Below are 25,888 nucleotides of genomic sequence, written 5' to 3' on the forward strand. Positions count from 1 at the left end.
GGCCTCTGAAGGGAATGGTCGTGCGACACATATGTCAGCGCTGTATCGAACCTCTTATTAGCAACTTACTCAATTTTCAACATATTTCTAGCTGTTAGAACTGATACCTCAACTTTCAGCACGAAATGAAATTTACCTACGTTTCGTTCGAACTGATACCTCAACTTTCAGCACGAAATGACATTTACCTATGTTTCGTTTAATCTCTGCCCAGCTCGCGTGTCGCTCATTTTTATCGGCGAACAGCGTTAAGTAAATGTTTCGAATTCTACGTCCGATACTGCCATTGTGCATCGTTTTAGACTAAAGACGCCGCCATTACTAATTCCATTACTATAGTAATATTATAGAAAGTCTATTGAAAATCAAATAACTTTAATCTTAGCTGCTAATCGACGCCTTACACATGTGAGGTATGCTTCTGATTTTTGAAATCATCTTCTCCTTAGCGACTTCATACTAATACTTACATACCTACTAACCTGCCCATTAAATGCTTTTGTACTATAAAATAATCCCCTGCCGCTTGAAATATGAATGAATAATCAGAAGATCACTCTTCGTTCCCATAAACGACGAACTGCTTGGTATTATGTAGAAATAGCTAAATAATTTGAGTTTTACGTCGAACACCGCTGTTTCATTTCATCAGACAGGTCGTTCCGAGCACGAAGTTCGAACATTGATCACTACGTGTGCCATGTTTACAGGTAAATAGGTTACCCACTAATCTATGGCGGGATAATGTAGAAGCAGTTGACAATACTAAACACTCCTTCACACAAGAGAGTCGACACGGTCAGCAGAAAAAAACCGCTGAGCCTTTATCAATAACAAACTTGAATCGTGTTTTACTTTAAGTGCAGCAGTGGCAGCTTCACTCGATACTATTTCTCCGTGATTCCGATCTTCACTTGCAGCTAAACATCTAAAAAGAATATATTCTCGTAGTTTCCTGTGCTCCTGGATGATTCTTGTGGATACGATTGGACAGTCTTTGTGCGAATACATGGGCGTTTATCTATTGGCAGGTTCCAGAATTGATACCAGCATTTTTAGTAAATCTGAGGTACTAAACCGGTTTTCTGGATAATCAGTGGCTTCTCCCAGAAACGAATGTCTCAAATCATTCGTCATCGACAGGTTGAAAATATGGTAATCGGACCACCTTTACGAAAATTAACGTGCCACGCCCAATGATAAGAAGCGTCCTTTTCTACCTGCTGTAGATTAGATGCCTTATGAGCGCCTCGACTACGAGCTGCTTCTTAAGGGATGCTGAGCAAATTTTGACAGAGTATTTTCATATACTTTCTTTGTGAATGCTACCTACCGCAGACAGGACTAAACAGCTCACTTCGACGAGTGGACTTTTAAGCCTTCTGACAACTGCATCATAGACGTTCGGATGCAAAGGCACCGACCAGATCACAAAGCGAACTATGCAATTTCGGTTTTGAAAGGCGCAAGTAGATCTTCGTCCTAGTGGAGCAGTTTTCGAGATAGTCGGAAGAAAACGAGGTTCATGATAAAATTTCTCGTGGACAGATTTACTGTTTATCGCTTTTTGGCAAGGCAATCGCCAAAACGTCTAGCCATTACGTTTTAACAAAGCGATTTTATGCTTTAGTTAATTAGAATTAAAGACGATCTGTGGCAAATGGTTATAAGGTCAATTTTTTTTGGAACGTCAATTCCAATAGACGTGTACAGAAACACATATGTGTCGTTTGATTCCTGGCCTTAATATAACGTGTCACCGAATATTAATATTATATTATAAGAAGTATTAATATATATATAATTAATAATTAACACTTGTATTAGCAGAAAGTTTCGCCCTTAGAACGTTTTATTATTTCGAAGTACTTCCGGCACATGTTTCGAGATATAAGCGGTATGACCTGCGCCACGATCTGTTTACGAAATGTGCGCTATCCATTTAGCGTCATATGCGAAGTCGGCCAGCTTGATGAACCCTTCAACCGTTATACCGTTCGCAAGTAAAAACTTTAATTGCTATATATTATGACAGATTAATTTAATCTGTCAGTACAAGTACTTTGGTGATAGCAGCTAATATGACGCCGCTATTGTCTCCCTGTCCACAGTGCATATATGGGCCAAAAGCCGAGTATAATCTGTGTATTTGTTTACATAAAGTGGAGAGGTAGCACATTATCTGATTAGGCACATTTGGTGGAATAGACTCCAGATGAGAAACTTAACACGATTCTTATATATATACATATATATAAGGCGAAAAATCGCAGCGATACGTTCTGTCGTTGACAGAACGTAAATTGACGTTACGCTCTATCGATTGTTGTGAGGACGTTTTATATCGCTGTTTTTACAGATCCTGCACAAACGCGTCAAACTTGGCTGATAACTCGATGGACTACAGGTTACTGGTTTTATCAATCAAAACAAATGGGCGCAAAATTTATCAGCTCGTAAGTAAAGGCACTGTACGTCACCAAAAAGCGCAGTGCTTCGCTTAAACTCTAGAAGAGATCAAATATGCTGTGTCAAACAAGTTGTCATTTTTGTTTTCCAAAGATTTTCAGGTTTGGTGTCGAAAAGCCCGTCAATTTTTGGAACCTTCTTCACTATCAACTGTACCTCTACAAATTAGTCTGCTAATAATCTGAAAAAATTATCATCTGTCGGTGCAAGGCGTGAAGAAAATACTTCCACCAAAATTTTTGCGGGGTGGCATGAACGACCTTTGCCACCTGTGGTCTAGAGCTGTCATGAAAAAAGCGACTACCTTGAATTCGTGTTTCTTCTTTCTAGAAAGCTAATTTTATTATAAAATTAGCTTTAAATAATAAAAGAAAGATAATGTTAATTTAAAAAAAAAATAAGAAATAAATTAAAAAATGTTTCATATATTTAGGATGCCTCTAATTAGTTTGGAACCTTGCGTCCGGTATCACCTTCCATCAATTAAGTGGTGCATCAAGCGGTTGGCTCCCAGCACGAAAAGAAGTCTGTCTATGCCCGAGTTGGAAGCTAGACCAGGAAGTGTCCCCAGTATTGTCAGGCAAAATTATCACGGAAACACATTCAGGACGGTTGACGATACTTTATATCTATATTTTCTTACCCAGTTAACAGGCCGTTTGCCATCCGAGCTGCCTCCTCACATCGGATTTTAGACCGCGGTGAACACGGAGCTCCTTCAGATTCAAGATCCAATCTTTGTACTGAACAAACCCCTTCGAACAGTTCTTTACTATGTCTCCACTTTACAAAGCATCGTATTTTAGGTTGCTACGCCAGCTATTTGATAGGTGAAATAGAGTACAAAATGAAATTACTTTTATTTTCTACAAGGAACATCCACATATGTAACGTGAATTCGACGAAAAATCCCAGTCATTGTAAAATAAAAATAAGGTGGACCTATGAAGGAAACACAAGGCGCTTTCAAGTAGCATGTAGAGGTAAACGAACATTGGAAATACTAAAAGCAAAAGAAAAATTAAATTATTACTAGTTTTGGCAATGACACTTGTTTATACAGGAGGTTTACCTAGTTTATGAAAACGGCTTAGCATGAGCCTGTTGGCAAAGCCTTAATTATCCCTTGCAGGTTTTCCGAGAAACCTGAAGGAATCACAACCTGAAAGACGACCTCAACCGTCAAATCAAATCAGTCGTACAAGTCTTCCGGTAATAAGCAAGACTCCATTATATTAGCAGTTTAGAAGTGTAGGCAACCCTATAACCAGCTCCAGCGTATCGGTTATTACCATAATTATTATGACTATGCGCTTTAAGTCTTTCTGTTAAATTTGGTTAGACCTCACGCGTATATTTAGCTATCGACATCTTGAATTTCCCTCGATACCTCGGCCTCCCAGTAAATATCTCGTTGGAAAATCGCGAAGCCTATGCAAGGCAAGATCTTTTGCTCCTCGTAGAACACCGCATAGCAGCCGCTTGATCTAATCTGCAGTTGGTGGCTTGCTATCTTTTGCGCCAAAGTAATCGCAGTGTCGGGGTTTAGCAATTTTAGCCGAGTCAGGTAAATAAAATTCAATATATGTACATTACAAATGAAAGCGGAAAATGGTGATGTTGAAGAGGTGAAAGTGGCTGATTGATGCTGGTAACGTAATCCAATCGCGGGTCCTTGACAGCGGTGAAAGAGGTGCGGACAAACGTCCGCTGACCCGAGGATTCTTAACTTGGATCATCCATTTCGTACTTGTTTTTACTTCATTGACTGATTGATTGAATTATGAACATATCCTCAAAGGGACCTCGGCAAATGGATGCTTTACGCAATAGAAGAAGAATGTGATGATCATGCTGATTACGATAAGCAAGGTAGTTAGACAGTAATCGAATTCGTATATAGCCTATGATTATTTTCAAGAAAAAAAACAATAATGCGAATGTTTGAGACGTTTTGTATGTAACGATCAGTCAGTTGTCTATGATTGTTAAACACTGATTGTTATTACACAATGCCGTACTCGACGAGAGCTGGATGTAGCTAGGAACACGGTGTTCGATTTAAAGTACGCTGGGAGCGTAATAGTTAGTAATAACCACTAAATCCGATAAACTTGTGTTGGAAATCCGACAATTGAGAGTCGGCCTGATGTTGGGTCATGGTAAACCAAGTTAGCCAATAATCAAACCAGCCTGCGGTGTGTCTAGCAGTCCAGCAACGGTGCTTCTAATGATAAAGGGTACCAACAAATGCGTCATGTTTAGGCTCTTTATGCGGCAGGACAAAAGTATCCCTGCAACGGCACAGTGATAACGTTTTTACCTACTGAAGTTAACAATGATAAGAGCCATTCGTCAAAAGTAATGATCATCTTGAATTCGCAAACCGAGGCATATTTTTTTAGGTTCTATTAAAATATGGCCTGAGTGAGTATCTTATGGGCTCGTGGCCCAGGATTGTCAATGCAGACGTAAGCGAACAAGCAGAAGTTAATTGACAACCATGACATATTAATTCTACAGTGTTTTTGTATGTGTTGGTACGTACAGACGACCAAACCGGGTTAAGCTTGGGCGGTTTAGCTCATATAGAAATTTCGCAAACAAAAAGAAGGAAAGTTCACAAGAAAGCAAAGTTGATATACTGCGGTATTTTATTTTTAAGAATGGATAACAAACGTTACAATTACATGTCTAGTGAATATGCGAATTAACGCGAGACGATTCCCAGAAAACATGGCCAGCGTGAGTAATACCGCAGTATAGGTAGGCTTGTCAGTGCGTTAAAATAAGATGCAAAATACTGGAACCTCGAAAGTTCAAGCACTCCATGAATGTCAGAAGTTGTTATGCTATATTTTTTGCAGTTTTTTTACCGCTCATTTATTATCGCCCCATTCCAGCTGTGCCATTTTAAAGATTTTTTTAACTGCACGACCAAACAAACAAACAAACAAATGTGACAGCTGATACGTTCGATGGCGTGCACCAAACTATATTTCTAGCTACTATGTAATCACTCGTATCTTTATCTATTGTGACTACATCTTGTTGTGTCCTCAACGCCTTTAATTCTCACAGTTCATGCTTCCGTCTTATTGAACATGCCCCATCAAAGCGTTCCATTCAAAGATGGATTGCTCTTGCAAAGGAGATAGATGCATTGTTAGCAGGCGTCTCCGGAGCTAACAATGTGACCACACCGATGTCAACCCCACAGAGTCGTTCGTTTAGTCACTCAGCAGGGCATCAGGCTTCGGTGTTCCTCTAGGGTCTCGTTAACGATCGCTGCCAGTTTAGATAGCGGCACCAATAACATGAACGAACAAGGCATCAGCAACAAGCGATCTCTAACGATACCAGTAGGCTTTGCCCATCTCTACATTTGTCTCTTATTTGCTTCTTTCTAACTGGGGGCCAGATTACGTACAGCCTTTTAGTCAGTACAATTACATTTGCTCTGTTCTTCAACAATGACTTTCGTACCTTTCGAGGGTTTCTTTATTCCACCAGTCTTGTCCGCCAGACTGATCCTCCCAAGGGAAATACCCAGTATATATGATATATATATATATATATATATATATATATATCCAAAAGTACGAAATGCAACTATTTCAGTTGGCAAGCGTCTCCAACAAAGACAACCCTGACCGCCTCTTTGCGGTGCTTGTTTTTGGTTTCCTCTACGAAAGAGTTCGACTAGTGATCAGTTTCTATCTGCCTGATGGATTAAGCTGACGTCGAAAAGATCAGCGCAGGTAATGATCAATACGTGGTTAATAAAGCTTACATTGACAGTGGGAGTAAAGCTTCGACTGTCTTTATACAGTTGTCGCAATAATAGAAATAAAGGACCTGTTCCTATCTTCGATCATTTTTTTCATATAATACACACCGACAGCTGATACGAGCCGTGTCGGTCGTTTATGTACGTTTTCAGGAAGCTATAGCTACAATATAAGCTTGTTCTGCTCACAATTACAGGCTCCCGCTCAGTTGGACTGAGCTCGGTATAAGGACAATCATTCGCCTGGAAATATTATATGCAAACACTTGCGTATTGAGCTGTGTATAAATACATCTAGATCAAAACAAAAACATTCTGTGAATATGTTAATACAGGCTTTAATTATATTCACGTTGGATATAAATTCTCTCGCTTGGAGAAAAAGCTCAGGTACTACCTTTCATAATTATAAAAAAAGAAACGTATCGTGTATGTCGAATGTGATTCCCACGTATGTAACAGAGGGATAAAATAATTTTGAATGATTTACATTGTTTGTCTCTTTGGGCTTCGCGAGATACGCTATGGTAGCTACTGACACGAAAAAATGGAAGGCCAATATAAAGATTCACGTTCTGTTATTCTCGTGTACAGAGCGCTTATTAGAACCGCTTATATATATTTTCTTAGCTTAGGACGCGTTGCTATGTACACGCCAGGTTTGCTGTCAAGCTCTTAAGCGCCACCAGATGGAGTTCCACTGGGGAACGTAGTCTGAGTGGTTTGTTTACACCTTTAAGTGGATCGTCTTGGTAGCCATGACTAATAAGCATGCTACCGTATTGGTTCAAATCCCAGCATTAGAAAAATTAATAAGCTAAAATTTATAATTAAGAAAGTTAAAAAATTACTGATTCAATAGCTGTTCTAAAATTAATTAATAGATGCTTGTATGGCTATGATGCCGTCCCATGGGTTTTTGTGGGAAACTCAGATCCAAGACTAGCAAGACCCATCGTGGTTAGACTCTCAGCAGAAGCAAGCCGTTGATGATATGGACGTAAGAAGGATTTCGAGGATTTGTTCATACAAAAAAGATAGCATGATAGAAAATGACATGAAAAGGCCGACCTGCCGTACCCAAATCAGGGCACTTACAGCCTCTGCCAAAATGACACTGAAAAACATTTAGGCGGCCTACCAGTAAGCATCTAATTGTAGTTGGCAGGTCAAACCTAGTTCTCTGCTGGGGCAAGCATCGCAACTTTTCTTTACAGTTTACTTCACTAGACCCATCCTTCCGATTTTACTTCTGCTTAATATGTTTGCCGTTTATAACCTCATTTCTTCTCAATAGTCTCCTCAGGTACTTCAGGAATCCACCGCTCTTATACTACAAAAAAAGTCGAAACGATTCCAAGTTCGAACGTGACGTCCAACATTGTAGACTTTCCTAACCGGCCATCTTGTAAGCCTTAAATATATGAATTGTTTAAACTTCCGGTTTCCAGGCAAAAGTTTCTTTCTAGACCTGCAAGTTTTGATGGAAGCCGCCTACAATCTCACTTCTTCGTTATAAGCCCACATGAAATTATTTTAATACGAACCTTCATGTTGGAGCTATGTAGATCCCTAAAGAGTCTCACATCACTTTCACACGACAACAACAATATTAACTATAGTAGCAGAAGCAGCAACTGTCCCTGCGAAGGTACCCAGGCGGAAGAGATTGAACAAAAGCTAGAACAGGTGTTTTCTCTGTCACGCAAACCATCTGGGATCTCGCCGACTGGATCAAGCTAGTAGGTAAGCCCGACCGACCTGAAGCACACGAGGATAGTGGAAATGGCTGGCAACCTGAGACAAAGGCGGGTGGCTACAAAACTGAAGTCCTGTCTAACTCGAAACCATGTTGTTTCCGCCGTTAGGAAATAGTGGGTCCTGAATGACGGCTCAAGGGAGACGGCCATGGATAACCGTAACAAATCTAACGAAAAGCACTGGGTTAGCTGACATTTTAAAATAGACGCATTTCCAGCTATTCAAAAGGCCCATGCACGCCATCTTGCTATCATATGATAATGCATAACTTTGTTAGCGCTTATAAACTGCGTATTATTTACGTGCCGCTGGTGAGACACAACGTAATGGCTCTTTTTTTTAATCAGGAACTTGGCCATTATTGTTCTAGCGACCGTTTTGAGATAGAACTATTTATGTTCCAAATACGTCCATTGCAACGAAAGCATTAATAATAAAGCGGTGCATTTCTGGATTGGCTTTATGTTGATCTTGTTGTCCCCATACGCTTATGAGAAAAGAGGTAAAGTTATATTGATTTGCTTTTAACTCTGTGTCGAGTTGGTTTGCTTTGACAAGTCATCCTTACACAAGTAGCAAATGCCGCACTGTTCTACACATTATTTTGGCATTCGGATCCAGTTTTACATAGATCAGTCACTATAAACTACTAATGCGTTCGGCTTCCGTGAGCGTTATTCCAGAAACTAGTTGGCTGGCAACCATAAATCTATCTGTCAGAAATTTGAATTACACGTTTGCTTATCTACCGTCATTGTGTGACAGAAAAGGTGCGACGTATTAGGCCCGGCGCCGCACCCCGGATCGCCGTCGCAAACCCTTCTTTGTGCCGGAAACGTCACAAAATACCTATGACAACCTTTTTTTTTTCTTTTTTTGGGGAAGCGATAGTGTCTGCCCGTTTACTGTCATCAAGATTGCGGCGCCGTGTGCCTTTCGTCATGTCGAGATAGCGGACTGAGAAGCAAGTCCACATGAACCCGTACGTGCAGGTACATCGAGATATTATTGGAGCACTACTGTGTATGATCAAATAGACTAAATTTTCAGACGGAAGCTGGAAGCCTGGCACTTACTAGACGTACACATAGGAACGTGGCAAAAGAGAAATGAGGAGGAAAGGATTGAAGGAGTCGAGCAAACTAACGATATATAGAAATGTAAAACGAAACTAATTATATGTGCGTGTTGATAACGGCAAGCTGAAAAAAAGAGACCATCTTTAGATAAGTCTTAAGTGTCGAATTAGATGTTGGTTGTTGTAGATGGCACGTGATGACCAACCCGTGTACATATATAAATATGTTTTGACTGGTTTTGACTAAATGACAATGTGATTGTAGAAACTAGGACTCGACGTCTTTCATGTTGGCCTTTGTTTACTATTACGTTCTGTTAGAAGTTAAGGCATAGCATAAGTTTTACATTTCAATTAATGCTTTCAATTCGTTCTTATAGATTTTTTCTAAATGTAGGAAACGATAACTTATTATCGTAAGGGCTTTTTTTTATTATTAAAACAAGTAACTGACCTTCAATTGGCGTTAACTTTGCCGATCGTAAAACAAGCCATCTTTACGCTACTCAAGGTATTCAGCATCTTAGAGTGGCGGACTGAGTTGGGATTCCTTCTTCTAACATGCGTAAGTCTCGAAATGTTTAACTTAAGTTTTCTTAAGTATCTAGCGTTGGCCTGCAAGCAGAATTTTTTATAGTATATCTTATTTTAAGCGAAAAGCTCAAATGCAAAAGCCATTTTTATAAAATTCAGAGATTCAAGTTAGCCTTTTGCAGCCTGTATAAACACTTGATAGGTATTGACAGGTTTCGTTAAAAATATAATTATTACACCGATACCGATGTGCCGCCAATAACATATACTACATAGAAGGTGTGACTAAATAAAGTACCATCCGAATATCTGGGGGCGGTGTTATCTATGGGGATTACGGGTTCATCGAGTATGCAACTGTAAAAACAATAAAACGCGCTACAAATCTGGCACGGTTTATGTCTAGGGTTAGTGGGGCCTCGAAGGGAACGATTGTGGTGCAATCCGTCGTACTCCATGCTTTCCCCAACTGGGCGAGCATGGCGCTGGATGAAGACGAAAACAGGGAGACGCTCAATCGGTACAAAAAGCGGTCGCCATCAGAAGAACCAAAACCTACAGGATACTGGCGACAAATGTTATGCTCTTCTGAATGAAGATGATTCCACTAAACGTTTTCACAGCTGATAGGGTGGAACGCGACCGCAGTGGAGATATAGACCTACCGACAACAAGAAGGGCCACCCTAAGAAAACAGCAGCTACAATGGGACCAGATCGGACCTACCAATCTAGTATACTGGATCCGAAGTCTTACAGCAAACATGGGTAGATAGAATGGTTGGCCGTATGGCAAGCTATCATGTAAGATGATCTAGGTAAATCGGCATGGACCATTACAGACGTATATGGAAAAACTCTGCGCAATTTGGTTCGATCCGGCGATCTTCCGCTGCGGCATATCCATGAGCAGAATTCGACTCGGACTATGGCCATCCAGCCCGGCGCAGAAATTGATCGAAGATTTGATAACATCAGAAGGGTCGCCAGATTGCCGGAGCGACTTTTTTCGAGAGGGTGGTGTGAAGAAAGGAGAAGGCAACGGTTTGACGAAGAGCGTCGAAGGACAGAGTAGGTGACACAAGCGTCATCGCAGTTTATCAATCCCTCTTCAATAGAGTTGAAGTAACACGGAAGTTTACCAGTTCTTGAGGGAAAGTGCGGAGATGTGGGGCTTTGCTAAGGCAAAACATTAGTGGACTAAATCACCCGGTACGGGGACAATTTCTGACAGTAGCAATGAAGTTTAGTAGGACTGCGCATATCTTTATGAAATGACCAAGTGGTGGTTCGTTGAGATAATTTATATAATACATTTGCAAGCCCCAAGGTAAATAATGAAACCAAAGGACGATAATTGAAAGAGGGCATATTGTCAGTTGAAAATACGAATATATTATCAGCATTGTTTAAATTTAACTGCATTCAAGGACAAAAGGAACTTTGACGATCTCACTTGTTCTGTCTGTGTTCTTCGGTGGCGTACACAGTCACAGCTCCTGATGCCTCCTGGGCGTTCCTATGAGTCCCCTAGGACTCGATAAATCATTTAATCAGTAGTCCAGCTTGAAGGTGATTGTATGAGAGGCACGATCTTGTGAGAAGTTTTTCATGGGATGAGGATGACCGAGCAGCATTGGTTAAGGTCTGTGTCCTGGTATTAACCATGAGGACACAGGGTGTGAGATTTGCCCTTTCACTTTAATAACACTCTTTTATGACAGCCTTGGCCGGCTTGGACACATTTGCCACTACTGATTATTCTTTCTGACAATATCAGTTACATCGTCGATAATACCAGCTGCTCTTCGTCGCCGGCCGTCTTTTAGTTTAGGATTGCTGATATATCATCAGCTGCAGAAACAACTCAGTAGTGGCTTATCCTGCCTATGGTTATACTACAAATTACCTTCCGTGATCGGATGACAACTCTTGAAGGCAATTGTCACGCTCTGAGTGCAAATATAACATTTACTTAAAGCCTACGGCTCACTAGAGTGCTCGCGATTCATGTACATAGAAACACGTGTCAATTATAGCATAAAGTATTAGTAAAGTAAAACAAACCCCAGCTATTCACGCACTCCATTGAGGGGCGCTGTTGTTGTCCATAACGGAAACTCGGTTGGTAAGAAAAGGTCGGAGGTAGGCGACGCTCATTGCTAAAACAAAAATTAACCTAAAACGTGTAAGTACAACTATGTCAACATATTTGGCTAGTAAATGCTGTAGCAGAAGTAAAGGATGCAGAACAACGGTTGCGGCGTAACCTGGCTTGTTAATGCGTATCTCTTTTTGCGTGTTGCTATCACAACCGTAACTAACGAGCGCGCTCGCATCGCCAATGTAAAGCTTCGCGTTGGCAAACATAATTATCAGAAAAAAGTTATCGGGAAAATTGCGGATTAAGGAAACAGAAAGGATTACTAAGAAAATTATCGGCCGTGTGTATCGTTGCTACGTCGCTTTATAGACCTGTAGGTTCTAATTAGAGGCCTTGTTGATGTTATTACTGAAAGAAGTGATTCGAAAAGTTACTGAACTTGTCAAAAATTAGAATAGTCGTACCGGTCGATAGGGATGAGCGTAATAACAAGCAACTGTCATCCTGGACGATGACTTTCACTACGGAAGCCAGTCAACGACAATTCACATGAACACACAAAAGCCATCAGCGGAATGAGAAGTTCGGTTTAGACGAAGAGTTAATTAACGCCAGACTGTTAAGTTACTCATTTTTCAAAAAGCACGCTTAGTCCAATCCAGAGTCATCAAGAGCGGAGAACTCGAAGCAATTTAAGCAGTCACACGACAGAAATCCGACGATATTCACAAACCTTATGCTCAGAAATCAAACACCCACCGCGTTATCAGGCCATGCATGCCTATGATCCACGAAAGCCTTCCAACGTTAGCATTCAACGTGGCGAATTGTCTGTGGCATGTGCCAATAATTTGACGCGGGCTATAATGAGAAGAAAGACGATTGCTTTTCATTTTGCGTAAAGAAAACGTACATGATCCGATCCGAAAGGTAATGACGCAAAATACCTCATGACTCGGACTGAATTTCGCTAAGTTTAATGGCGACACCTTAACTAAAGGCAACACTGTCCCAAACGAAGCAACACAACGTAAACTGGTATGAGAGGAGATTAGGGAAGCGGGAACAACGAATTTCAGAACGTCAAACGACGACGAGAACAGACAAACGGACAGGGAAGCGCTGGCCAAAATACGATAACCAGATCAATTAAGCCAACCGTCATGCAAGCAGCGTATGAAAGAATGAATGATCCGGTTAACATAAAAGATTATTGTACTAATGGATGCACCGGGCGCCTTGCAACAAACGATTTTCCACGGATTCAATATAAGAACTTCCAATTTCAGTGTCCCGACTTAAAGGAACGCACAGAGATTCTCAAGCCTAGTAGATAGTTTTCAACCGGGCCGAACAAATAGCTCGGATAGCCAAATTCAGGCTAGGTTAATCGAAGATTCGTTCAGGTCATAACGAAGTTCTGAATAATTCTAAGCGGTCCGATTTTAAATGCTGAAGGCGTCCGAATGAATAGGGATAAACACCGCTCTGAGTATCGGCTTGAAGAAATACGTGATACTTCTCCCGCCTCCAAAAAACATAATGGAATCGATTTTATTCCACTGGAAAAAGGGTTGCGACTCAAGGTGTATTGCGAAGATAGAGAATTTTACCGTCATTGAAAGCGATCGTAAGTTCCTGAAAAACCGTTTATCTTCTGGAGCACGATTACCTGTAAATTTGAAATCACAACTGGGGTCGATTATTTTCGAACTCGACCACAGCGACCATAATAGGGCGCTCGGGGAGCGTGAAACCGTCATCTGTGTTCAGTGTTGTTGTGTAGACCGGCGGTTTGGCTTATTAGCTAAATAAACGATTTAGTTACATCAAGATCGACGACAACTCGATTAACGAAAGGGTTCAAAGAGCAGTGGATGCCTGTGGATTGCTCCACTGTACTCTGATTCGTAGTTAGGTTTTCATTCAAGAGCCCGCAATCTCCTGCCAGTATTGATAACGATTAACCTTCAAGTCACGTTGAAGGAAAGGACCACTCGAATGCCTCGCCCTTACATCCGATATCTGGGCTGTTATACATTACTTCAAACGACTGACTCCGTGTGTACGTCTAAATTTGAACCTAGACCGCGTGTCCTTAGAACTGATGGTCAAAGACGTTACCTCTGTACAATCACAGGGAACAACAATATGCCCTTTGCGATGGATATATCCAAAGGACTAACGACTTGCCATCACTAATTAGCGATTAGATAAGAACTGGTGGTTCAGGAATAGGGCCTAGTAAATGGACTTTTGGCTTGTGCTACTAGTACGTACTGCTTAGTAATTTTTTTATGTCGATTATTGACCAAAATTGAACCAGTAGACAACAGCCGCAGCCACTTGATCGCGTAGAATAAGTTAAAGCAGAAGCAGACGCCCAAAGACTCAAGCTCAGTAGAGTTGTTTCGGCTTAGCCACGTGGCGTTTGTAATCAATATATTTTCAATGAGACCAAATGTTAGATGAGTCAGCTATAACATAAATGCTGTTCTGTTTCTATTTGATCTGTTTTATTCATCAAGTTCTATTACAATAGCCTGTTTCAGTATTCATTGTTGAATACCGTATTTCGAACTGTGATACGGATTTCCTCACGTAGCAAAAATCATAAGTATCATTCGGACCATCTGGGGAGAAATGGTGCCGCATGGTAGCAAGGCCTATGATCGGTCATTGGACTGAGCACACAAATTATTGTTATTGTCGTACATATATTCTGTTTTCCTCGCTGAGCTGAAACGGTTCAGTTGAATAGAGGAGTGCACAGCCAGAATCACAAGCGGCTCGCATATATTGTACTCAGTACGACAAATTCGAAATTACATCAAGACCTCATGACGGAAATGTTTATATTGAGTTATTATATGGAATATAGCAAAGCTCATTTGCGCTTAAAAGGCAGCCACTTTTGTTACTTCACCGCATTTGACTTTCAACTATCATTCTTTGCTGAGTTCAATCCTAAGTAAGTTTAATCAATGAACATAAACCTATGAGACACAATAAAGGAGATTAGCAGACTCTAGTATGATGGTACGACACACATAAGGCTACAACGCATGATATTCAATTAGTGATAGTGTTTTATTTATTACGAACTCAGTACTATAGAATAGACCTTGCCTCCTAATTAATTAAGTCAGACACCGAAGTTACCGCACAAAGAGCATTTGCAAAACACTACGGTAAGCCATTAATGTTAGCACATCGTAGCCCTTTTCTGAGTCGCGCTTGCGTAGCAGTCAAGCAAGAGCTAGTGCTGCGATAGAACTTACGGGACAGTGATTAATCAGGTCACAGCCGGGCCTCATTTCGAATGCCCAACGCTACTGCTGCCTAAAAACGTTACCCTTAACAAACGTATTTTAATAGTGCGATCCTCAAACGGGCTCACTTCAAGCGCCCGAAAAGTTGCTCCGCAAGGTGTCCTTATTCATTTGGCTACTTGGCCTTCGCTCACGTTCATGCTGTAACGCTATTGAAGCTCGAACTAACTAGGAATTCCAAGGACAAAAGTACTTTTAGTTCAATGATATAAACGAGGAGAGTTTGGTAGTTATTTAAAATTATCTCGGTGTAACACATGCCACCCCAGTAAACATTTTGGGAGCTACGATACCGTAACTGTATACAAACCTAGTATACGTAAGCAAGAAAAACTAACAATTTCGCCTGGGCTAAATAACGCGCCTATATAAATAATAGCAAGAATAATAATATCAGTTGTTACCATATAGCGCGCTGAGACGTCCCATGAGTTAACTCGGTTCGCCGTGCGCGATTCATCTTCACCGGGGGTGTTTTGAGACCGAAAAAATATCACGTTACTTTTACTGAAATCTTTATTTATAAAATTCGACCTGTAACATGTCATGTGATCATCAGCCGTTCACCGGTGAAGCCTCCTGTACGTTTTCTCCACTTTTTTCCACCACGCATTTTCCGTCTCCTCTTACTTGTCGCTTACAATGACAGATTATACCCAATTTCAATAAGCTATTCCTTTCGTAAACATTTTTGTTTTGTAAATTGGGAAGTATTTGCCAGCATGATATAGCTCGAGTAGTATATGAGAAATGGTTTAATAATTTAGATAGGCCATCAAACAAAGGCAAATTTCTTATTTTGCAGAAGCTTTGTAGCAAGCTTTCCGGCACAGATTAATTCGTAGGTTGATTCAATGAAAGAGTCCTTTCGAAATAGGGTTTTTCGGAATCTATGCTTGTTGTGTCCGACTCTCATGAGTGAGCCCGCTCACCAAAATTTCGAGATAATAGTCGAACCTTCATATCGTGTAGTGTATACTCGAAGTTCGTAGACATTGGCGTTGACATTAGCGGACAGGATAAGATTTCTCATTGAATCATTGCGCAATTGAAAGGTGGAGCGCATATATGCGTGTTTTCTCTTACATCTACTTTGATCCGTCTAGCAACGTCAAGTGTATTTAAATGAAAGGTCAGGCGTCCTTACCACACCGTCAGATATGGCTTGCATCAGAACTATGTATATATAGCAGCCGTGAGACCGAGTAGTTGTGGTTTTCAGCTCTCTGTACTTCTAGTCACCGGAACATTAAGTAATTCATTATTTATGTAGAACACCGTGGTTAGCTTGGTTCCCGCATCGTTTTCGTTCGAACCCCCTAGATTGTTAGTTCGTTATAGTATTTCAGCCTGGAAAAAGCTACCTGAGTATATTTCACATAAACTACCTTCATGTGTTAGCAGTGAGCGATTACGTGCCTCTTTTGTTGAAGCAATTAGTTACGTCCATGTTGGCATTGCATACTGCTAGACGGGTGAGGCTTTAATCAAACGCCTCATTGTATAATCGCTTTTGCAACGCAACAGGCACGCCTGTTGTGTACCGTTATGCGTTCACGGTATGCCACCACACGAAGCGACGTCTTCGTAACGGTCGTTTCGCATATGTTACATTTTGCCGTCGCACGGTGGCCCGCTCGCACTGTTCAACGATGCCCGGTTGGCAAACCTAGTCGCCCTCGTCAGTCGGCATCAGCCTAAATTGGCTTGCGCCGGAGATATTCTGCGCAACGGATAATTATGTAAGTAACACTGTTCGAGAATACGTAGTGGGTACTCGAGTAAATAGCTTAACTATATTACTAAGATTGCTGCGGACCGTTGGTATAAGTGGACACAGAATGGAATCAATAAGTATACTGTCGTAGCTTTAAGATTAAATGAAATATTTAAGCATTAGTCAGACCTGCTAGCCTAGCTCGATTTCGCTAGAGTACAGAAAATTAGCTCCGTTTAGATTCTTTGAAGCGTATTCATGGTTATGTTTATAGCAAGAATAAGCAAAATACGTTTGTTTGAAGAGTAACTGAGAAGGTAGATCCTATCTTCTTCTTATCGTACTTCAACTTCATATAATATATTTTTCTCTGTTTTAATTTTATTTAACTTATGAAGCAAGTGAACTAATCTTAATGTATGCGCCATGATGATGGGGTAATATTGCTGATTAACTAACAAAGACAAAGTAAAATACCTTAATTGAATAGAAATAGATTATTTATTCATTCGAGAGAAACAGCCCTTGTTTTGGGTTTGCGGCCAATTTATCCGTCCCATGTCCAGCTTACATCTCATGGGTTTTTTCCTTGCCTTGTTCGACTTTTTTACATTTGGAAATTTAATAATCATTTTACTAGCGTATATGTAATACATCTTATCTATGCCGATATCTGTCCTCGTTGCATCGCTGAGGTAGTTAAATCAAAAGGGCCAGATGTGAATGCCAGAATGAATAACAGGGTGCTGCGGCTCAATTGTTTAAACCAACTCCTGGACTTACAAGTTCTAAAAGTCGTCAGTTCGCGCCTCACACTAAGATCTATTCAGTCTGCTAGATTAGGGAAAGGTTCACTGGTGCAACTAGCTGGTAATTTAAAAAAGTGAACTATGAGTTTAAATACATAAAAGTAGGCCCATCATAGAAGATAGTCTTTTAGCGTATGCGTTCTCAAGAGCGTCAAGGGTATCTGGTTAGGCAATAGAAAGCAACTCGGTAGCTTCGTCTTGCGCCTGCGGGCACCGGCCCGGACCCGTTTTGTCCGTCGAACTGACCGATCGGTGTAATTACTATAGAGAATCAAACAATAAGCAGACAGGACTTACCATTATCAAAAATGTTCAATAAATTGATGGAACTATTTCAGCTTATACAAAATCAGAGGAAAACAATCACATACCCCTTGTTTTTTTGGACAAACAAAATGACAGACACAGACTTAAACCCAACCCGAAGGTATGAACCGGTGGGCTTTTGCTGGAGTCGACCAGTCAACTGAACAAGCTTCTCTCCGGCTGCCTTCTCCGAGTCAAGGGCAGCTCCCAGAGATGCTAACAAATCTGAAGAAGTCGATCTTGTAGTAGCCCGACAGACCAAGACCAGTTTTAATATATATACATATATATATTAAAATCCAGACAAAATAAAGATAAACTCATGCTGATGTCACCAACTTTCAGGATCACTTTTTACAGCATTTATCAGCATTTTATGAGCTGCTAAATATATAGTAGATATTTTAGACGAATTCTAGCGTAACATGTTATCTTTTACGTTGCAAGAATATGACCACCTATTATGGCTCGTAAATTTGGCATGCCTTCGTCAGTCATGCATTATCGTAGTCAATAATAACTAAATCGAGACGAGGTGATGTTCGATAAATCGAAAAGAAGGAGAAGAAGTCAGAGCAAGAGAATGCATTGAGCTTCAGTGCCGACATTTTCCCCACGCACCTTGCAGAGTCGGCCCTGGATTCGTATGAGCCGAGCACGGGGGACAATATTTACCAAAGGTTTGCCTCTTCGCTTTATTTCCCCTGGTAATATTCTCCCGTGTACAATCTGCGTCTGTATATACTGGGTATGTATACGCGCAACGCTAGGCTGATTCTAAAGAGACCACGTTTATGCCAACGATGCACTTTTTTTTCTACTCAGTAGTGAGCAGAAGTGCGGTGAAAGTTGTGTTATCAGATTGAGTCATTGATAATACTTTTCCTATGTATACGTATAGGAGCTGCTATTTTTGCTTAGCAAAATTAGGGGCATATGAATCTTTAGTTCCAATATTAGAATAGAAGCGTTTCTTTTTTGGGAGCTGGATGTCAACCTCCTGAGAAAGCTGATTTTTGTATTGGTTTTTTTTTCTCCAATTAGAAAATTACCTTTTTGTCATTTTTGTTTATCCCCAAAAATATCCTGGACATATAAATTTCTTAGATCACTCTACATCGGCGATCGTGTCAACTAATAGGGCCACGCTAGCGGCAGGAGCCATTGCCATCTGCATCATTTAAGATGATCGCCGTTTGCAATTCGACCGAGTTTCTGAACGTAACACTGAGATACGACTTTGAAACATTACGGTGTATCCTATATAATATCATACCTTGGTACTACAGACTACCTCACATCCCCACTTTAGGCAGCTACACCATCCAGCCAATCTATCCTAAACAGTTCAATAACAAGTTGACAAAGCGAACAGAATCGAATGAAGTTGAATGATGCCAACAGCATCATTCAACTTCATTCGATTGCAATTCGAGAAGCATTGGTAGCTTCAGCGAAAACAGCGGTTAAACGTCTATATAATGTTGCATGTATAAAATACGTATTAACTGACCCCACTTTCTGACCTATCTAGACGACACAGCCTGTTGTCTTATAATTGACCAGGTAAGCGAGACATGAGTAAACACACAACCTACAGTAATAAGTATCAAACTACAAGCCACAGGGTCCTATTTACTAGACTTATCGTCTCAAAAAATCCCTAGGCAAAGTAGAAGCATACACCGTCTACTATAAAGTAGCGCGCAGACAGGGTGGCTAGTCATCCTGCATCCATAGTTAGCAACAAACGCCATCAGCGAAAAGTACTAGCGCGACTCGAACAAGTCGTAAACGTCAAATGACAGCAGCACACTATCCAATGAGAAAGCTTTAGTCCAGGCAACATAGGGAAGTCTTTAAAACGTAAGCTGCCCTAGGGACATATACGGGAAGAAGGTCCCTAGGAGCGAATGGGTGACAAGAACGAGGAATTTTCTGCTACATCACGTTCTATACGTATGTACATATGGTTTAACGAAATTTCGATTCAGACGGATTTGGGCAGCAGCAAGAACAATTTCTACTGTACCATATAATGGCCAATATTGTCAATCATTTAAATGCTCGGGTCGTTGGCTAGCTAACTCGTTGCTGCTTCTGCTGCTATTGTTATTTAGATAATTCAATGAAACGTATTTATGGCTGGACCATGAATAAGGCAGACATCAATGTGCCAATTGTCAACCGAGAACAGAACGAGCTTGACTGTACAAGGCACGTGTAGGGTGATATGCTATAATGGCGCATGTCTATGCATTGTATTGCGGTAAAACGCATGAAGAGCCACCCGAGATGTCTACAGATGGAACCGCAATGCGTATATGGTAGTTTTAGCTGCTCTGATCTCTAAGAATCGCCAAGTTGTCTTTTGATTCGTTCATAACTGCGGTATCTCTATTGCGGTTGTGTTAGCATGGCACGTTAGCATGCTTGCGTACTTCATAACAACAGAAACAAAAAAAAAAAACTTACTCTAGGTTACAGACATACAAATGCGGCACCATGGCGATCTGGCAACGAAAATCGTTGAAATGCAACACACATCTGTATTTAGATATATTAAATCAAATGATATGTATATATAATGGTTCTACGATTATACAGATATGATACAGAAGATAGCGATTCATGGATACGCTCTTGATTAAAACATCGTATTGGCTAGTGTGCATTTAACATTGTCGTTAGAAGTCTTCATCTACATTCCGCCATTATGTTGGTACCAAAAAATAACTCCTACTCCTTCCGTTATGCTTCTTAAGTCCAACATCCGTCTTAAAAACGGTTGTCTACCGGCATTTTACTACGCCTTCGACTCATATCAATATGAGCAGAAATCTGATTCAATATTGTGTCTGTTCCCCTATTACTGCTCAGAACGGGCTCTTGACCCTATGCCTTCGAGGCGTGAACACTTCATACACGGAAAGAAAACTAGGCAACTCTATTTTTAATTATTAGAAGGAAGCATACGTTGAGCCAGGTTGCGGAACATGCCAGGCCCGTATCATGTACCTATTCACGCTTTTGATATTAAACATCGGTTGTCAATCGCCCATTACGATTTTCAAATAGCTTGCATCGGTTTCCTATTCGTGGAGACGTTATTTTCTAGGGCAATAAAAAAGTCTATCTGATCTAACATTGGCATCGATTTTTCCATGCGGTGGCTTCTAACATGATATGGCCGAGCCTTTCAACTATTTTAGTGCCGTCTAAGCCAATCTACTCTTCCGTAGCAGAGCTGAGCTATAAAGGAAGGTGTAATTATTCAATTTCTATCCCATCAATAAATTAGCTAACAAGAAAGACATAATAATCGTGTTACAAATTACTACTTTTGCACTGATCCTAACTACAAGCGATAGAACTTCGCTTAAAAATATCACAACAACTTATCCATTACTTCAGTTCAAGCCCTATGTCCTGATGAATCATCTAGTGGCTTCGGACGTTGAGTTCATTCCAGTTGCGTTGGAACTTAAAAGTATCCTGCGATCGGGCAGACTTATCTATAAATAGACTTTCCTTTTTTGAGTGTATAGCTGAGAACATTCGGGTAAAACAGGCACGACAAGGTTGGTGAAGTTTCTGTGATATATAGTGCTTCTTGTACTGATTTTAGACTATCTGAATGTTTATAGTTTTACGTCCGAACGCCATTGGGAAGAAGATCAGTGCTTTAAATCATTCAAATCGATTTCTGACACAAACTTTATTCTTATTATTTATTATTTATACAATTCTTTGCTAAGCTCGTAAGCTCAGATTTTTTAAACGGGGTACGATCGTACTGTGAACTGCATATCGTTCTCTCGTTGCCAAGCCTTTTGCCCCCAAGGCCGAACAGAATAGCCTAAGTTTCTTAGTCGAAATTGATTTTTTATTACGATAATAACAATAACAAAAATAAAGTAAGTATAAGAACTATAAAAGAAGTTCAAGTAATATATTGTAAAACTTTAGCTTTTACTTTTCCATGTGTTATTTATTCATCGATTTTAATCAGCAATTATCGATCTTTCCCAATGATCAAGCAACACTTTTTGATATATTTTCACTACCAATTTCGAAAACATAAGCACCGAAGTGGGCACCAAACGGAACTCAAAATACGTATATGATTCATCAGCCATATTGGAGACTTGATCGTCTCTCCTATGAATTTTGACTCCACATGTCTTTATAGCACACATGTCCTTCTACATAATAATAATAATGAGTCGAAAGTTTTGCTACCAATATACATCAGTGTTGTAAGCCCTTTCGGTGATTGCGATGCTTTGATAGCATGAATATAGATTCAATTACCTAAATTAGATGATAAACTTCAATAAGGAAAGCGACATATGGCCAAAACAGGCACTTGAAGTAACTCAGTGATAAATTTTATAAAATATTGCTGGGAGCTTTAAAAATAGCTCAGAGATATGTAGTTGAAGGATGACTTTGAAACGAAAAACGTCAATTTCGCGTTCAGTTGCATTCATCTGAAGTAGTTTTATTATAAGAACGATAAGCGTTTATTATATACTAACAACCGACGACTTCATAAAGATTTGAAGTTCCATTCATATATTCTGCGGTTTTACATATATACTGTCATTCACATCTAACCCACTAAAGCCATTAAGGATAGCCACTATTAATAGTTTAACCTTAAAATTTATTAGGATGAACGAGTAATATGTTCTAGAAGAAAAATAATGGTGATGCAACAAACTTTTTCCAGATTTCAACAAGATACAAAATTGTATGTAAATCACAATTGTTAGTGCGAAGCAAGTACTTACAACTTACTACATGAAACGTTTCTTTCGTATCAACAAGCGGCTAGCTAGAGTAAACTTGTCTATAGTAAATTTTAGTGATATAGCAGTTATAAATTCTTTCTTCTAGTCACCAATATATAACGCTATAGTTTGCCAGCCATTAATGACAGAACAGTAGACGTCTGTATTCTACTTGAGCTATCATGAACTTACTAATTATTTATTCAAATATGCTCCAGGCACTTGTTATCCAAATAATTACCCTTGCTTCTGCCCTCTGTATGCCCTATATGAATTAAATATAGAGTAAGGCGCAGCAAGAAAACATTTTAGTTTTATAACGTTGCCCCCTAACCGTTGCCGTTATGGAACAGAACTTTGGAAAATTTTTTTCAGGTTAAGATGCGCCGAGTTGTATATTGAAACAAAACTGGCTGATTCCACTTAGTTGATTGTCATACCCCCGCTTTCCCTTCTATGTGTATATATATATGTATATAAGGACCGCTACCTGCTTGTGTCAGGGGACCCTATCCAGCTTTGTCATACCTAGCGGGGAAAGAAAACTCGACGAATCCGCTCATAATTAATGCTTTGTTGCTGCACTTTGTTGGGGAGCAGTATACTCTCAGGAAGCGGAAGCGTCAGATGAACTATATACGCTTAGAAAACTGTCCTCAAGGCATTTGTCGCTTGAATCCAATGAGAGTACTCCGCAATTCTAAGCTCTTCGAGAAGCTAGCGTAAAATGCTCGTTCAATGCATAACGTATGTAAGCTCTGTAGGCAAGATGCCCACCAGCAAAAATCGATTTCTATGCAGAATACGATGCGCCTATTAAAAAATGTAGGGTCACATTTGTGTTCCACAAGACTCAACTGATCATAATAATTTCCACAAAGCACTGGTCAACATCAGCGTACAATGGCCGAGCGACGTCGATGACGTTAACACATCTGAACATGCGGCTTTGAGCAAACAACTGGGTCAGGAAAACACGTCGGACCGGATGGAGGGATTACAGACGTATCCAGCAAAGGAAACGACGATAAGGTCAGCAATGGCAGTAGTGCTGGTGATGAGGTGGAGCGCGACGGCGATAACAAACAAAAATCGAGCTAAGACTTAGTTGGACAATGTACTTTTTCTGCGATAGCCATAGAAAAGACGGAATGAATTGCCGGTACCCCAAAGTATCGTTCAGCTCTCAGTAAGCGCCAACAGCAAAGCCCATAATCATGTCCGTTGATACCGTCGGCCGTTTCCTATACGGGATCGCTTTTCATATGTAATTTAAACTCTGTGTTGTCGTTGTTGTCTCTGTTACACGTGAACGTGCATGCCATTCGTACGCAACAAGTTCACTAAGCTATATATACAGCTTCAGATTTCACAAAGGCAATCCCTATGTGGAAATATATATGTCTGCTGCTGATATAGGCAAGGAACACACCCCTCAAGGGGAATGCATGTTACCTGCAGTGAAACACGGTTTTTTATTTCCTGTTACCAACTGGCCGTGATCCACATTATGTCAGCGGCATGAAAACAAAGAGCAGGTCGGAACGATTAGAACCGCTGACGACAGCCATGAGTGGCGTTGCGTACACTTCGGAATTATTTCTACAGGGTTCTGATATTATTTTTTTTTTTTATAGTTCATAAATTTCGCGATCACAATATGTCTCTATGTGTCGATGAATCTTTTGCGTTCCGCCGAATTTTAAAGTTTTATTTGAGGCAATTGTGCACTAAATGTATTAAAATTGAAATTTATTTCAACAATTGACCGAACTGTTGCGCATTGACTAAAATATCTAATGTTAGATATTGATGATACAAACATACATTTATTAACTGCAGATGAGAAATCTGCAGATTCTTTATCATGCTTTTGCTCACTTGTTGTTAATGAATAAACTAAAGTGAGAAATGTCCGAAACCTGTATAGATCAAACGTTTTTATCGGTTGGTGCGCCTTTTGAAGTCACCTCAACACTCGTACAAGGTCATGCTTTTCCTAACCATTGTCCTTTTTTGCGACTATTAATCCTTTGATAGCTACCCCGGACGCCAATCAAACGAGTACGACAGAAATATTAGTAAACATAAGTTCAATCGATAGTTAGATACTTTTTCTCTTTGTTGACTGTTCACCAGTATACGAATCTTCAGACATCGATTTCGGAGTTAGCTTTTGAATCGTTACCCCATATAGCATTCACAATGTTAACTTCCCCAATAAGAAATGATATCCATTAGAAATCGCTAACGTCCCGAACTATTCCGGTGGATCTTTGTCGTTCCAAACGTACTCTTGTCTGTAATACATATGATAAAAAAAAAAAAGATATGTCTGTAATAAAATTAATCAACAATGTAGAGTTAAACATTACAAGGCATTGAAAAAACATCGACCAGATATTAATACAGACGGGCGTAGAAGAGTTGGCGGAGCTACCGCGTCTTCTGCAGATACAAGATCACAGTGGCCTTTTACCCTAAAAAGAGCTGTTCAGCAAATACTTTGGAATCTGATAACGTGACTTTCGAAAGCTAGAATAATATAGCTAAATTATTTGTGCTTTTTTCTTCGCAAAAACGGATTCGAGTACGGCAGGTCAGCTGCATTTACCACTACTGCATGCCTCAACGCTCCTCCCAAAACGTCCCCTTTGCCTTTCTTCTATTTACTAATTTATCATCGAAAAACTAGCTTCTTTTTTTCTGGCGCTTAGCGTGTCCACGAAGCAGACTTCGCTGGCTAGAATGGCCACCGTTCCATTCGAAATCATATATATCTGGAATATATATCTAACTTATGTCTTCAGAGGAAAAAAAACTTTTCTTAAACTTTTTTTTTTTCGCTGTTTGCAGTAATTTAAGTTTTTGTGACATCTTTGGTTACATAACCTGCTCTAGTTATGAATTTCTTGTAGCCCTCAGTGAAGACATAAGTGCTTTTGACATTATCTTCCATGGTGAGAACTAATTTCCTGCTATGACTTTTCTCCAAATCTTACTCAATTAACGGTTTTTTAACTGTACAGGTTGGCAATGCAGTTTCGTGGTAAAACGTGAGGCTCTTCAAAGTTCGGCCTGTCTATATGTATACCTTATGTTAATATACTGTTCTTTCACATCGAATTTTGTGAAAACGGATTGAATACCGTTTGGGTTACCTACAGCTTCATTCTCATAGGACAGACGATTT

At 40.1% G+C, this 25,888-nt stretch overlaps 2 long non-coding RNA genes across 5 annotated transcripts in view; one reads left to right on the forward strand and one right to left on the reverse strand.

Moving 5' to 3' along the window:
- Positions 1 to 8,397, reverse strand: part of LOC147755795 (uncharacterized) — a 41,096-nt gene extending 32,699 nt beyond the window's left edge. For 2 of the 3 annotated variants that reach the window (XR_015326272.1, XR_015326269.1), the window contains exon 1: positions 7,807 to 8,397. This is a non-coding gene — a long non-coding RNA (uncharacterized LOC147755795). The remainder of the gene's footprint in view (positions 1 to 7,806) is intronic. The other variant, XR_015326270.1, reaches the window with a different exon arrangement.
- On the forward strand, positions 44 to 3,405 carry LOC111249613 (uncharacterized). 2 transcript variants are annotated; one of them, XR_002673002.2, is made up of 3 exons: positions 44 to 710; positions 2,360 to 2,456; positions 2,563 to 3,405. It is a non-coding gene; the product is annotated as an uncharacterized LOC111249613 (long non-coding RNA). The 2 variants fall into 2 exon arrangements; XR_002673001.2 differs by lacking the exon at positions 2,360 to 2,456.
- Positions 8,398 to 25,888: the final 17,491 nt, after the last annotated feature.

Source organism: Varroa destructor, unplaced genomic scaffold (assembly GCF_002443255.2).
Source record: "Varroa destructor unplaced genomic scaffold, Vdes_3.0 BEIS01000004.1, whole genome shotgun sequence".
Lineage (NCBI taxonomy): Eukaryota > Metazoa > Arthropoda > Arachnida > Mesostigmata > Varroidae > Varroa > Varroa destructor.